Source organism: Meles meles, chromosome 20 (genome assembly GCF_922984935.1).
Source record: "Meles meles chromosome 20, mMelMel3.1 paternal haplotype, whole genome shotgun sequence".
Taxonomy (NCBI): Eukaryota; Metazoa; Chordata; class Mammalia; order Carnivora; family Mustelidae; genus Meles; species Meles meles.
The window spans coordinates 33,877,614-33,890,764 of record NC_060085.1 but is presented as its reverse complement, the minus strand read 5'-3'; the positions used below and the strand labels follow the sequence as shown (position 1 = coordinate 33,890,764).

At 42.6% G+C, this 13,151-nt stretch overlaps 1 protein-coding gene and 1 pseudogene across 14 annotated transcripts in view; both read left to right on the top strand.

The window, feature by feature from the left end:
* The window catches only part of MAGI1 (membrane associated guanylate kinase, WW and PDZ domain containing 1), a 633,893-nt gene that overhangs the window by 385,368 nt on the left and 235,374 nt on the right, over positions 1 to 13,151 (top strand). The window lies entirely within an intron of this gene.
* Positions 12,361 to 12,641, top strand: LOC123932358 (annotated as a pseudogene).

Below are 13,151 nucleotides of genomic sequence, written 5' to 3'. Positions count from 1 at the left end.
TGACTTCTTGTCCTGGCTGATGTGGCAACATCTGAGATTCTTGCTTTGAAATGGCTGCTTTTCCCGTGAAGATCAATGTGTTGCCTGACGGGGCTTGTCGTTGACTGTACTGCCCCTGTGAGGACCAGATACTCCTCCTCCAGTAGCTCTGGCCCTCTGGAAAGCAGAACACCACCCCTCCCAGTCTGGCTTCCTTTTCTGGGGGCAGCAGTAAGGAGCTTGTCTTTCTTTTCAAGCAAAGGTCATCTGAAAAAGGAAAGGAAACCTCATTTTTGTTCTGTATCTTAATAGTTTGTGTATGTTTTAAAGATTTTATTTTATTTATTTTTTTTTTTTTGAGAAAGAGAGTGAGTGATTTCAGGGGGAGGGGAAAAGGGACAGGGAGAAAGAATCTCAAGCAGATCCCCTGCTGAGCACAGAGCCTGAAGCTGGGCTTGATCCCAGGACCCTGAGGTGATAACCTGAACCGGAACCAAGAGCTGGATGCTTGACCAACTAAACCACCAAGGCACGCCTGTACCTTAAGGCTTTGTTGATCAAGGCTCTCATTGATACTGAGACCACTGTATCTTGTGTAAGAGGCATTGATCAGTGACTTAAAGGAGTTTACAAAGGGATTAAAACTGTTTGATCTACAGGACACTTTAAATGTGATGTGGTATACATAGGTGACCGTGGTCTTCCTTTGTAGAAGGGCCATATTCCAACAGGCACCTTAGCATCTGCTAACCGTTGGCACCGTTGTTATCTTGAATGTGGCTGCGACATCGTGGACACAAATTACCTTTGGAATTGTTTGAACCTATGAGTGTCGCTTAAGCACAGGCGTCTCCAGGACCGCATGCCTGGAATCGAACCATTCTGCTACTGAAGCTGATGATAGAAACTAGACCAGATTATCAGCAAGGGGCCAGGACAAAGATCTGAATGTTGGAAAATTCTTTCTCTCCTGGGATGTGCGTCTCTGTGTTCAGGTTGTGTTTGACACAAGTGGCAAGCTTCAGGTCATAATTCATGAAGTGGACAGTTCTGGAAGTCTCCCCAGGACTAATCAGATAAGAGTCATGGGAAACTCTCTCACTGTGGTTATTGCCCTTGTTTCGTCCTTTACAAAGCCTGGTCTCTTGCAGGAACATGGCTAGTAACACCCATAGTAGCTCTTGGGTGTGTGGACTCCTGATGTGTACGAGGTGCCCTGCGTGATGCTTGCCTGTGTGTTGACTCTCACGCTGGCCTCATGGAGGACAGAGAGAATGTTCTGGATCTGATCTTGAGCCCATTGGGCTGGTGAATCCTGCCTCTTTTCTATTCATTTGCAAACCTTTGCTGTCTAGAATACAATCAGTATCTGCCCTCCTCCCTTCTCCATCAGTTGTCAACTCTTTCCCTCCCCATGCCCTTTATTCATTGGTACCATATTTTCCCATGTGTCCCCAGCTGGTCTGCAATCTGGGGACTCCTCCCACTCACTGACTACCCCCCTTTACTGCCTATCCCTGACCTTTCCTTCCTTCTCCATCAAAGCTTATTTGTTCTGGGGGTGCCTGGTTGGCTAAGTCAGTTGAGCGACTGGCTCTTGGTTTCAGGTCATGATCTCAGGGTCCTGAGACTGAGCCTCACGCCACGGTCTGCACTCAGTGTGGAGTCTGCTTGAGAGTCTCTCTCTCTTTCTTTCCCTCTGCACCTCTCCTCTGCTCACATGCAGTCTCCCTTTCTAAAATAACAAATAAATCTTCAAAACAAAAAACAACTTATTTGTGCCTGGCTGGCTCTGTCAGTGGAGTGTATGACTCTTGATCTCATGCTTCATGAGAGTTCATGAGGTATCATGAGTTCAAGCCCCGCTCTGGATATACAGCTTGCTTTAAAAAAAAAAAAAATCAACTGTGTGTAATAAAACTTAAAATAAAGACTTATTTGTGCTACATTGATTAACTATTGGGCTGTCCTTGAAGCAGCCAAGAGGAAGTGAATGGTTCATATTGTGGCACAGGGCTCACCATCCTCCGTTATGTGTATCTTTTAACAGGCGACTTTAAAGGGGTGTTGCTAGAAATAGCCTGTGTAATGGGATGTCTGGCAACAAAGCAGGTTCAGGGGTAAGGACGGATTCTTATGCTTTTGATGTGTTTTTGTGCTTTTTATAGTGGTTAACACAGTGTTCCATGAGCAGAAAACACTTTAAACACAAGATTGTGTCAAGGGAAACTTACCCTCTGCTTGCTGTATCACTGCTCATATATCGTCCTATCCCACCAAGGATTAGCTGGGATAGGATTTGTGTTTCACAAAGTAATGCTATAGTCTAGACAGAGTGCTGTGCCAAATTTAAAAAAATAATGGGATGAGAAAAGATACTTTTGTTGAGATGTAATTTTGAGTTAGAATCTGGGTCAGATAACTATAAGCAAATTTTCACCGACACGAACGTCTCTGGTGGGTTATTGAGGGGTTGTGAAGGAGGTGGATGAGTTCTTTGTTACTCTGAGAGCACCTGCCTGATTAAAGCCAGGTGTACAGCACAGGTTTGGGAGGACCCAAAACAAAACACCACTTCTCATTCCTGGAGAATGACCCGGCAAGGAGCACTGAAGTCACTAGTGTAGCATCTGTCCCATTTCTCCTTGCCACAGGAGGAGGGAGCCCTTCCAACAGCAAGTACATGAGAAGGACCTGGTCATTCGGGATGCAGACAGTTAGGTCTCTTCTCCTCGGGGCTAGAACGTTCAGTGGGGACGGGCTTTCAGAAATGGTGCCCTGGAGAAGTTGGCAGGCTCTATCACTAACCACTTCTGGTAACCTGGGCAGGTTACCCAGGCTTTCTCAAGCTCCATTTTCTCACCAAATACCAAAAAACACCTCTTTTGGTGTTTATGACAAGTACCTAAGCACCCCACAGTAAGTATGGTACTTCATAGGTCCTGCCGTGGTCCTCTGTCCCTCACGATCTTCTTCCCTCCATACCCCTTTCCTTCTCATTTCTAACAGGACTCGTCCGGTCTGGTATTCTCCCTTTTTTTCTTCGCAGGCTCTCATTAGGCTTTGAGCCTTTCTTATTTGATGATCATTTTAAACAATTGTGATAATTTATGTGGTTCTTTTCTGCGGGAAACAAGCCGAGTTTTCAAAAATGATATTCCCGGGGCACCTGGCGGGCTCAGTCAGTAGAGCGTGCAACTCTTGATTTTGGCGTTGTAAATTCAAGCTCCACGTTGGGCACAGAAATTACCTAAAAATAAAATCTTGAAAGAAAAAGAAGATTTTTCCAATATTTGTTGAGTAACATCCCAGCACTGGGTGCTAGGCGAAAACCTAGTGAAGATATTAATAATTGAATGATTTAGCCAGTAGTAGGCAGGCTTGAAACAGCACATTCTCTGCATAGTCCCAGCATCAGCTAATTCCCCTGGGTTCTTTTTCTTTGTATTTCTTATTATATGTTGTTAACCCTAATTGCCATTGTGTATTTGCTGAATGGATGGAGTCATATTGGAGGAAGAAAAGAAAAGAGAAGCTACACACTGAAAAGCTCCTCACACCGGACTTGATTTACATGTGTTGGTTATTAGCCTCATATAAACATGGCTTGACCAGTGTTCTCTACTGTGAGGTTATTACAAGAGAAGATTGTACTCTAAATGCAAGAATTTAGATTTACGTTTAATCAGAGTGGATATAACTGATAATCTTCTTATGAAAATGTGTTAGCCTAGCCTCACTGCTTAATAATAACCTCTGTCATTAATCCAGCCTTACTATATGTTCCAGCCACTGTGTTCCATGATTTTCAAGTATTGTCTCTTTTAACCCTCTCCAAACCCTGGTGAGTTTCATCTTTGTGTTATGAGTGTGGCCGTTGAGGTGTGGCGAACTTAGTGACTTGAGTGTTGGAGGATGCACTGTTTAACCGTGATGGAACCCAGATTCATCCCAGTTCCAACAACTCCCAAGAGTCCAAGCTCTTGGTTTATTTCTCTGGATGCATCACCTTAAAAACCATGTTTTCAATTAACCTATTGAATTTGAAAAAGAGTCTTCTCTTAATACCATATGGATTAGTCCTTGGCTAGGTGTAGTATACTAATGTATCTATTTGGCAGACATGTTAATTTATTTAATTGCTTTATAATTCTGGCTGAGATTTTTCATCAAGATGAGTTGCAATTATAAAGCAATTTCCACAGCCATTTATGTAGGGACACAGAAGTTTTCACATTATTTTTACCATTTATTATTTTAAGAGAAGGTTTTATCAAATTTTAGCTTCCTAAGAATCATGAGTCAAGAGAATGAAGTACAATATATTTTTAAAGAAACCTCCTTGTATCAAATGTGTTCATAGAAATATATGCAAATAAATTTTCCAGCTTCTGTAATGGGTTATATGCTTTTATGCCGAAGTCCAAGTAGGGATACTTAACCAGTTATGCTCTGTTGGGCTTACCTAAAGTCCCATACGAAATGAGCTACCCAAAGTGATGACCTTGAATTTAAACAAGAAAACGTCACTTGTATTATTTCAACCATAATAAACTAGACTTACTAACTGCTCAATGACGTATTTTCCTCTTGCATTTAAAGTTAATCAATTACACATCCCTATTTTTAGGCTGTACACTCTGATGTGTTTAGGGGTAAAGGACCATGGTGAGTGCACCTTAATCTTGAATGGCTACAAAGTATTTAGAACTGTTAAAAATATATTCTGTGTGGGGAGAGAGGGAGAGAGAACAGTGGACAAGCCAGTAGGTTAAAACATTAATAATAGATGAGTCTGGGTAAAGGATATACAGTGTTCTTTGTTCTATTCTTATTCTTGTAATTTAAAAAAAAATTGAAATAATTTCCAAATAAAGCATCTTAAAAATAGACTCATCCCCCCCCCCCCCCGAAGAAAAAGTTAAAAAGCAAACAATATAGTTTTGGGAAAATGGGACTGATTATGTATGAGTGTTATGTTTTTGTTTCTTTCCCCCTTGTAAATGTCAGTGTTTTTAGCTGAGAATTGAGATGCTGTTAGTACTTTGTTAGACCTTGTGTATTAAAGTATACAGAGACTAACCTGGAAGACATTGTGCATATATTAAAACAAAAATTTAACACTTCTGGAATACCAAGTACATGTGCTGTGCTTTCATTATAGTTTCTCATTTAATCTTTATGGAAACCTGACAAAGGAAGTAGTTATTATTCTCCTTTATAGATTTTTTTTTTAAGAAAGAGAGTGTATATCCATATCCATGGGGATGGTGGGAGTGGGGGGGTGCAGAGGGAGAGGGAGAGAGAGAATCTGAAATAAGCTCCACGCCTACAGAGAGCTCCAGCATGGACCCCTTCATGGGGCTCGATCCCACAGCCCTGAGATCATGACCTGAGCCAAAATCAAGAGTCTGATACTTACCCGAGTGAGCCACCCAGGCAACCCAATTCTCCTTTACAGATAGAAGAGCTGAGGCTTAGTAACCTTAAGCGTCTCGCCTTCCATTTCTGAAGAGAGATCGGAACCCAGGCTGTGAAGATGGGTACTAGAGCTCCCACCAGTAGCCACCATATTTGGTTTGTCCAGACTGTGTGTGGGTACATCGACATGTGTAGGTCCATATACACATACCAAGTATATTTAGAAAATAAACTAGGAAAATTATTTTTTTTAAAAGATTTTATTTATTTCTTTGACAGAGATCACAAGTAGACAGAGAGGCAGGCAGAGAGAGAGAGGAGGAAGCAGGTTCGCTGCTGAGCAGAGAGCCCGATGCGGGACTCGATCCCAGGACCCTGAGATCATGACCTGAGCTGAAGGCAGCGGCTTAACCCACTGAGCCACCCAGGTGCCCGGAAAATTATTTTAAAGGGATTCTAAATATCTGCTAATAGGATTCTAGAGCAATACAAAAGTATAATAAAATTATGATGATTATAAACATATATTGAGCTCTTGCCATGTGCTAGGGGTTATTCTTCAAAGTGAAATAACTTGCTCAAGATGTCACAGCTAATATGTGGTAAAGCTGTGCTGTGTTTTTCTCGAAGTTTATCTCTTAACCGGTGGTTTATATTGCCTATTATTTATAGCACTATAGAACATTTAAAAAAAAATAAGAGGAAAAAGAATTGGTAATGAAGCATATTCCCTTTTCTTGGTGGGGTGGGAAGGAATGTCTTTCATTATTCCTTGTAAAATTATTACTTAGTTTTAGATGCCATCAAAGCTGCCACATTATACAACTCTGGGGGCACTGTTCGGTTTGTAATCTATGTCAGTGGGGCCCTTAATGGTGGATAGCACCCTGACCGCATGGCTTATGCGCTGGCTACCTGCCCATAGCAGATACTCAGCTAGACATAGAGCCCAAAAAATAGATCAAGTTGCCATTCGTCTGGGAGGTACATGTCTCAAGCATGCTTTGCAAATATGGTGAAGCAGTGCCTTACTCCAGGGAGGAAGATATCCTTTGGATACTTTGATGCCAGAAACCTAATCCAATCCAGTTACACCATCTCTTCATTCTGAATTCAGCTGATGAAAGGATAGAGACAGTATTAGAATTGGATCTTATTGAGTAGTTGCTATTATTCCAATCAGTTTCTCTTCCATCCGTGAGTTGATCCATCTCCTCAACCAACCAACCTCCACTTACTCCACTTCTTGGTCCATTCAACCAACACGTATTGAATGCCATGAGGAGCAGGTCACAGCAGTGTGGTCAGCATGGAGGGGCAGACTGGGTATGTTTCCAGGTTTATAGGGGTAGTGAGGAAGACAAACAAAAGGCAGCAGTAATAGACCAAGGTACGTCCCTTGATTTGAGGTAAGCCCAAGATGATGTGACATACAAGAATGGGCACCAGGTTCAGTCTCGAGACCAATGAATTGGTGCGATGAGGAAGTGAAATAAATACCAAAGAAGAAGAAGAGAAAAACAGAGCATCTTCTTTCCCAGGGAGAATCCAGAAACATCTACCTTTGTCACTGTGGGCAAGTGACCTCTACTTAACATCTCTCAGCTTAATCCTCATTTAAAAAGGAATCTGTTTATTAGGGACAGAAGAGATACATCAGCTATCCTAATCTCCCAGGCCCAGTCCCAGGGTAATGCAGTCTTTTGACAGTGCTTGCTCCGTAGAACCTCTTAAGGATTGAGAGACCACTTCTATTGTTGAGTTTCCTGAAATATGTAAGAACAGCAACAACACAAACCAGCACTCCAGGAACAGTTAGGACATGGTTTTAGTGTTTGCGTTTAATCAGTGCTTTTAACATCCACAAAACAATGTGCTATAATTGTGTTGTTTGCTAATAGCAAGAGGTATAAAACATTAACTCAAGGTACAGTCAGAACAATATCGTCTGGTAGTAGACCCCAAGTTGAAATGTCTCTCATTCCTTTTAGTGTATCTTTTTAGCTACAGACATAACTTTATCTGAAGAGAACAGAAGTCGGGATTTTGACTTAGGTCAAATGATTTAGCCTCTTGCATTTCTTGGCAACTTTGATAGTATGGAATGCTATGGGATGACACCTTCGGATGAGGGCTTGCCTGTTTGAGATTCAGCTTCCATTGCTTGTTAGTGGAAGGGGGCAAGGGGCAAGCAAGATTATCCCAAGCAAGCAAAATGGGTCGAACCAGAACCCCAGTGTACCAGGGCACAGCCTTCTCATTGTATTTGTCTTCAATTTCAGTCATTTGAAGGAAAACTCTTTGTTCTTTGGACCATTTCTTCTGAGGTTGCCCTATTTCCGGTTGGGGCTTTTCTCCCCTCATGACCTACCCATTAGAAGTGGAGGCTTATTATCGCCTTATGTGTTTTTGCATTGGAAAGTGAGACAACATTCGGTGATACTAGAAATAAAGTAAGTGTAGTTATACTTAAATGAGTTTGACATTTTGCTCATTTCCCATCTTATAAGATAAGATCATTACAAGCAGATCTTATGGGATTGTTAGGAGTTCGTTTACACCATTAATTGATTTGAGGGATGCTGGTGTTTCTTCTTTCCATTGCTGAATGGTTTTGTAGTCTGAACTTCCCTTAATTAGTGATTTGGGAGGGGAGGAATACCACATCTTTGTCAGTGGAATTTTGAAAAAAATGTTGCCTAAGCCATAGATGAAATACTCTTTAAATGTGTACTATGACTTGAAAATGAGACGTCATATAAATCCACGGGAAATTCAGCCTAAGGTATGGCAGTGTTGCCTGGGGAACTGTTGCAAGTGCTGGGAATCTTACATGTTTTCCTTCCCATGCAGAGAAGTTTGTGTTTGAGTTTCATGTTTGCTGCCCAGTCTAGCCTCACTCCCCCACCCTGTAGGCCACCTGTGGAAAGGTGGGCATCAGCCTCCTTCGTCGTGCGGGAGTTAGGCACTCCGTGCAAACCCACTGCAGTTTGGCGCCCTTTGGAGGGATTTTGTACTTTCTCAGGTCACTGGAGATATGGGTCATTTACACATTGAGAAACAAACTGCCCGATATAACTAAAAAGTATGGTGTCTCCAAGGAATATTGTGTATTTGAAAAAAAATTACTTGTAGATGTCATTCTTGCTGTTTTGTTCTGAATTCGTATTACGTGCTGAAAGGGCCTGGCCTGGCAGAGCACATAAACCTCTCTTTCTCTCTCTGTTCTTTCCTTCCTTCCTTCCTTCCATTTCCTCCCCCCCCCCCTTTCTTTTCTTTCCTTCCATCACAAACAGATCCATTTCTTCCCCTTGTTCCAGACTCTGGCAGTATGGGATGACAATTTTGACAGGCATGTTGAGTTATGAGAGACCTTTTAGAAAAAAATTAGGGGCGCCTGGCTGGCTCAGTCAGTTAAGGGTCCAACTCTTGATTTCATCTCAGGTCATGATCTCAGGGTCATGAGATCAAGCCCTGCGTCAGGCTCCATGCTGGGCATGGCGTCTGCTTGGGATTTTCTCTCTTCCTCTCCTTCTGCTTCTCCCCCAACTCTAAAAAATAAAATAGAATAACATAACATAACATAACATAACATAACATAACATAACATAACATAACATAACATATACATAAAATGTGATGTAAATTTTAAGTGCATAACAATGATTTTTTACAGAAACACATGTTCATCCACATGTGCACACACACACACACATCCATGTAACCATTACCCAGAACAATATATATGGAACACATTCCACCAGGTTCCCTCCTGATGCCTCCCATTGAATACTTGTTCTCCCTCTGAGAGGTCACTCTGATTCTGACTTATCACCCTAGATTAATTTACCTGTTCTTAAACATCATGTAAATGGAATCATACAACATGTATTCTTCTGTTCTTATTCTTTTTGCTAACATTCCTTCTGTGAGATTCATCCATATTGTTTGCATGTAGCAGACTTTGATTTATTTTTTTTTTTATTGCTGTGTAGTCTTGCATTGTGTGAATGTACCATGATCTATTTATCCATTCCGCTGATCTAAATTGTCTCCAGTTTTTAGCTACTGCTGGGAACGTTCTCATACAAGTGGACATATGTATTCAATTCCCACCTAGGAACAGGATTGCTGGATCAGGATGTAGGCATATGTTGAGCTGCAACAGATATTGCCAAATAGTTTCCAAAGTGTTTGTATCCATTTGCGTTCCACATGTGCGAGGGTTCCAATCGCTCCTCATCGTGGCCAGCATTTGCAGTTGTTAGTCTTCTTGATGTTTCCGTCGTCCTGGTGGATGTGCATCAGTATCTCGTTGCATTTTCCTGATGTAGAATGACACCCAGCACCTCCTCAAATGCACCTTGTCTATTTGGATATCCTCTTGTGAAGTTCCTATTTGAGTCTTTTCCCATTTTTCTTTTTAATAGGGCTGTTTGTCTTTTTCTTGCTGATTCGTAGAAAGAGCTGAGTTTTAAAAGCCGCCTCTGCTGCTTATTAGCTGTGCTTGGATGGGTTGCATGACCTTTCTGAGCTTCGTCTAAGGGATGGAGCCAGTAATACCTCTTTATAGGTTGTGGGGAGCATGACAAGAGGAAGTGTATGTTAATCACTCAGCATAGTTCCAAGCACAAAGAAGACCTTAGTGACTAGTACCTAAACTGGGGGGAGGGAGGGGCATCGATTCTCATTATCATATGAATAGCCCATTAAGATAGTCAATATTAAGACGTTATAAAATTCTAATATTTTTTCTTCCTTTACTTTCCCTATATCCTTTTCTTGTTTTTACACTTGTGGTACCAAAGGAAAAACATTGCCCATGAGTGTAATACGCAGTAGGCCAAAGTGACTCATCTCTTACAAAGGAACACTAGAGGTCATATCTATTCTCCCGAGAATTTGGTCCTTGCATCTAGGACAGTGAGAACCAGAAGAGAGTTTCTGAAAAGGTGAGAGTAAGATAAAATGTAGACATGGGACCCAGTGGAAGAAATCTACCTGTCCTGGGTAGTGGTGAGGCCGTGTCTTTCATTTCTTCTCCCTCTCTTGTCAGTTAGCTTCTTGGAGACTTCGTTTCCCCATTGGCAAAGTAGGGGTCTCAAACCTCCCTCCCAAGGTTGCTGTGAAGCCTAGCACGGTCTCAGTCTTGTGGAGAGGGCTGGAATGGATCTTGCTTATAGTGTTAGTGCTGGTGGTGATGGCAATGCTGGTGAGAACCTTGAAGACGCTGAACAGAGCCCTTCTGTTTACAGAGATGTCACCCGTCCCCCTGAAAAGCTTGCTTTGGGGGCAGAGGTGGGAGCTGTTTCAGGGAGTAGTGTGGCCTGCAGCAGGAAAGGGGAAGTCAGAAAAAAGCAAAGAATGTTCTGCTCTGGGACAACCAGTGTAGAATGTCCATTTGTACCCTGGACTGCTGCACGTTGGGGGTGAACTGGACATCCCAAGCCATATTACAGTGTTTCCCATTACCGCGGTTGAATAGATCTCTGAAATACAAGCAAATGGGGATGGAGAGTAAATCACAGTGTCACAGGCAGTTCCTGAAACTTGCCCTCGTGGCATTGTCCAAGAGCCTGGGTTTCCAGGGAACTGCCCAGAGAGGCAGACTCCTTCAGCTCTCAGAGGCACCGTGTGTAAACACAGGCTTGGGGTATGGACAGCCCTGGGTTTGACTCCTCACCCCTGCATTCTCTGGCTTCGTGATCTGGGATAAGTCAGTTCCCTGAGGTTTCCTGATTTGTAAAATTGGAGCATTAATATCATGCCCATAGAATTGCAGTAAGAGGTAGTGACGTGATACGTATATAGCACCGAGGGAGGCCCTGCACATCGTAGGTGCTCCAGCTGCGGAAGTGGACCCATGTGTCTGATGAGTAGATGTGCACACCGTGTCTTTTTCCATGACAACTATTTAGGGAGCAGAATGTGTGATGCAGAGGAGGAAAAAGGGTTCTGTTCAGTGTAAGCACCCTGCTACACAATGGGGCTTGCTAGCCCTCATCTCTGCACTGTGGGCAAAAATGGGCTTTGCTGCAGTTTGGTCTCTAATTCTGCCACCAAAATACTTGCTATTTATTAGAACCATTACAATTCAGCTACGTCTGCCGTATAACTAACCCACCATCTAGGCCAAGTTGGACAATTTATAATTTACTAACAAGGCAAGGGATGGTCACATTCAAACGGTAAGTGCATAGAGTAGACTTATTTGCTCTTTCCTCCTCGTAAACTGGGATATCCCGAAAGCCCTCCTCTAAAGATAGGATGGGCAGCATGCTCTAGGCAGGAAAGGGTTTAGTTGTCCCGCAAGTTTTCCTTATTGCGAGTTTTGGGGCTGTCCATCACTGCGTCTGTGTACCTGCACGAAGGTAAGCGCTCCGTATGGTAGTACTTGGCCCCAGGAAGCACCAATGCCTTTCACATCACGTTCCCAAATATCACAGTATCAAATCTGTATTTTATGCCTCCTTTGTTTATTCATTGTGACAGATTTACTCAGTAGCCTGTTTGGCTGGCGTAGGAGCAGAGTGAAAAGTTCTATCATGCATAGGGTGTATTGGTGAATGCACTGTCGGGGGTCCTCATTTGTGTCCCGCAGCCAGTCAAAGTCATAGACAAGAAGATGATCTGGGAAATTTGGTGTAGGCTGCAGAGTTTTTAGGACAGAGAGCTGTGGTCTTGAAAAGCATATCATTTGTAGAGAGATTGAGTCATACAGTAAGAGTCAATTTTGACAACACCCCTTGTGCAATAAAAGTTTGAAGTTCCTGGAACTTTCATCTTTGGTGGTACCACGGCAGACCATTTTTCTCTCGTTAGCACTCCTAAATTATTGCATATTTGCATTGCATGAGCCATTTTTCAGGCGTAACTGCTGGAAGTTTGCCTTTTTTTTTTTTTCATTTTCTCAGAAAATCTGTAAAAAAGCTCATTTGGGGGGGCTCAGACCTAGTTTGAGACGACATGGCTAAATGCACCAGGAAGGTCGGAATCGTGGGCAAATACGGGACCCGTTATGGTGCCTCCCTCAGGAAAATGGTGAAGAAGATCGAGATAAGCCAGCACACCAAGTACACTTGCTCCTTCTGTGGCAAAACTGAGATGAAAAGACGAGCTGTGGGGATCTGGCATTGTGGCTCCTGCCTGAAATCCGTCGCTGGTGGGCCTGGACCTACAACACCACTTCTGCCGTCACAGTAACGTCGGCCATCAGAAGACTGAAGGAGTTGAAAGACTAGTAGAAGCGCCGCCGTTTGACATTGCCAGCCTATCATAAATGGGTTAATTTATGTACAAAAAAAAAAAAAAGAAAGAAAGAAAAGCTCATTTGGGTCCTAGCCAAGAAGATGGTCATCTTTCACACCTTGAAGAGAAGTGGTGCTAGAAGAGTGACCCTGTAAGAATGTTCCATGTGTGCCGTATTTCCGTGTCTTGTGGAAATTTACAGTCAAACAAATTCTGTTTCTTCCCCATTTCCTTTTTGGTTCCCCAGTTGACTAAGAAAAACCGGAGAATTGTCTGTGGAATTGTTTCTTCGTAAAGGGGAGACTTCCTCACACTGTCACAGGCAAGTCAAGTTGAAATTCAGCTGGGAATTAGCATCTTTCTCATGCTGGTCTGTTTCTTGGTGTTTTGGGTTTTTTTTACTGGTAGAAGTCAAAGGTTATTATAAGGGAACTATCCAAAGAGATTTATATACCTGAAGAGAAGTGATTTGTCATTCGTCTGTGACATATGGACGACATCAT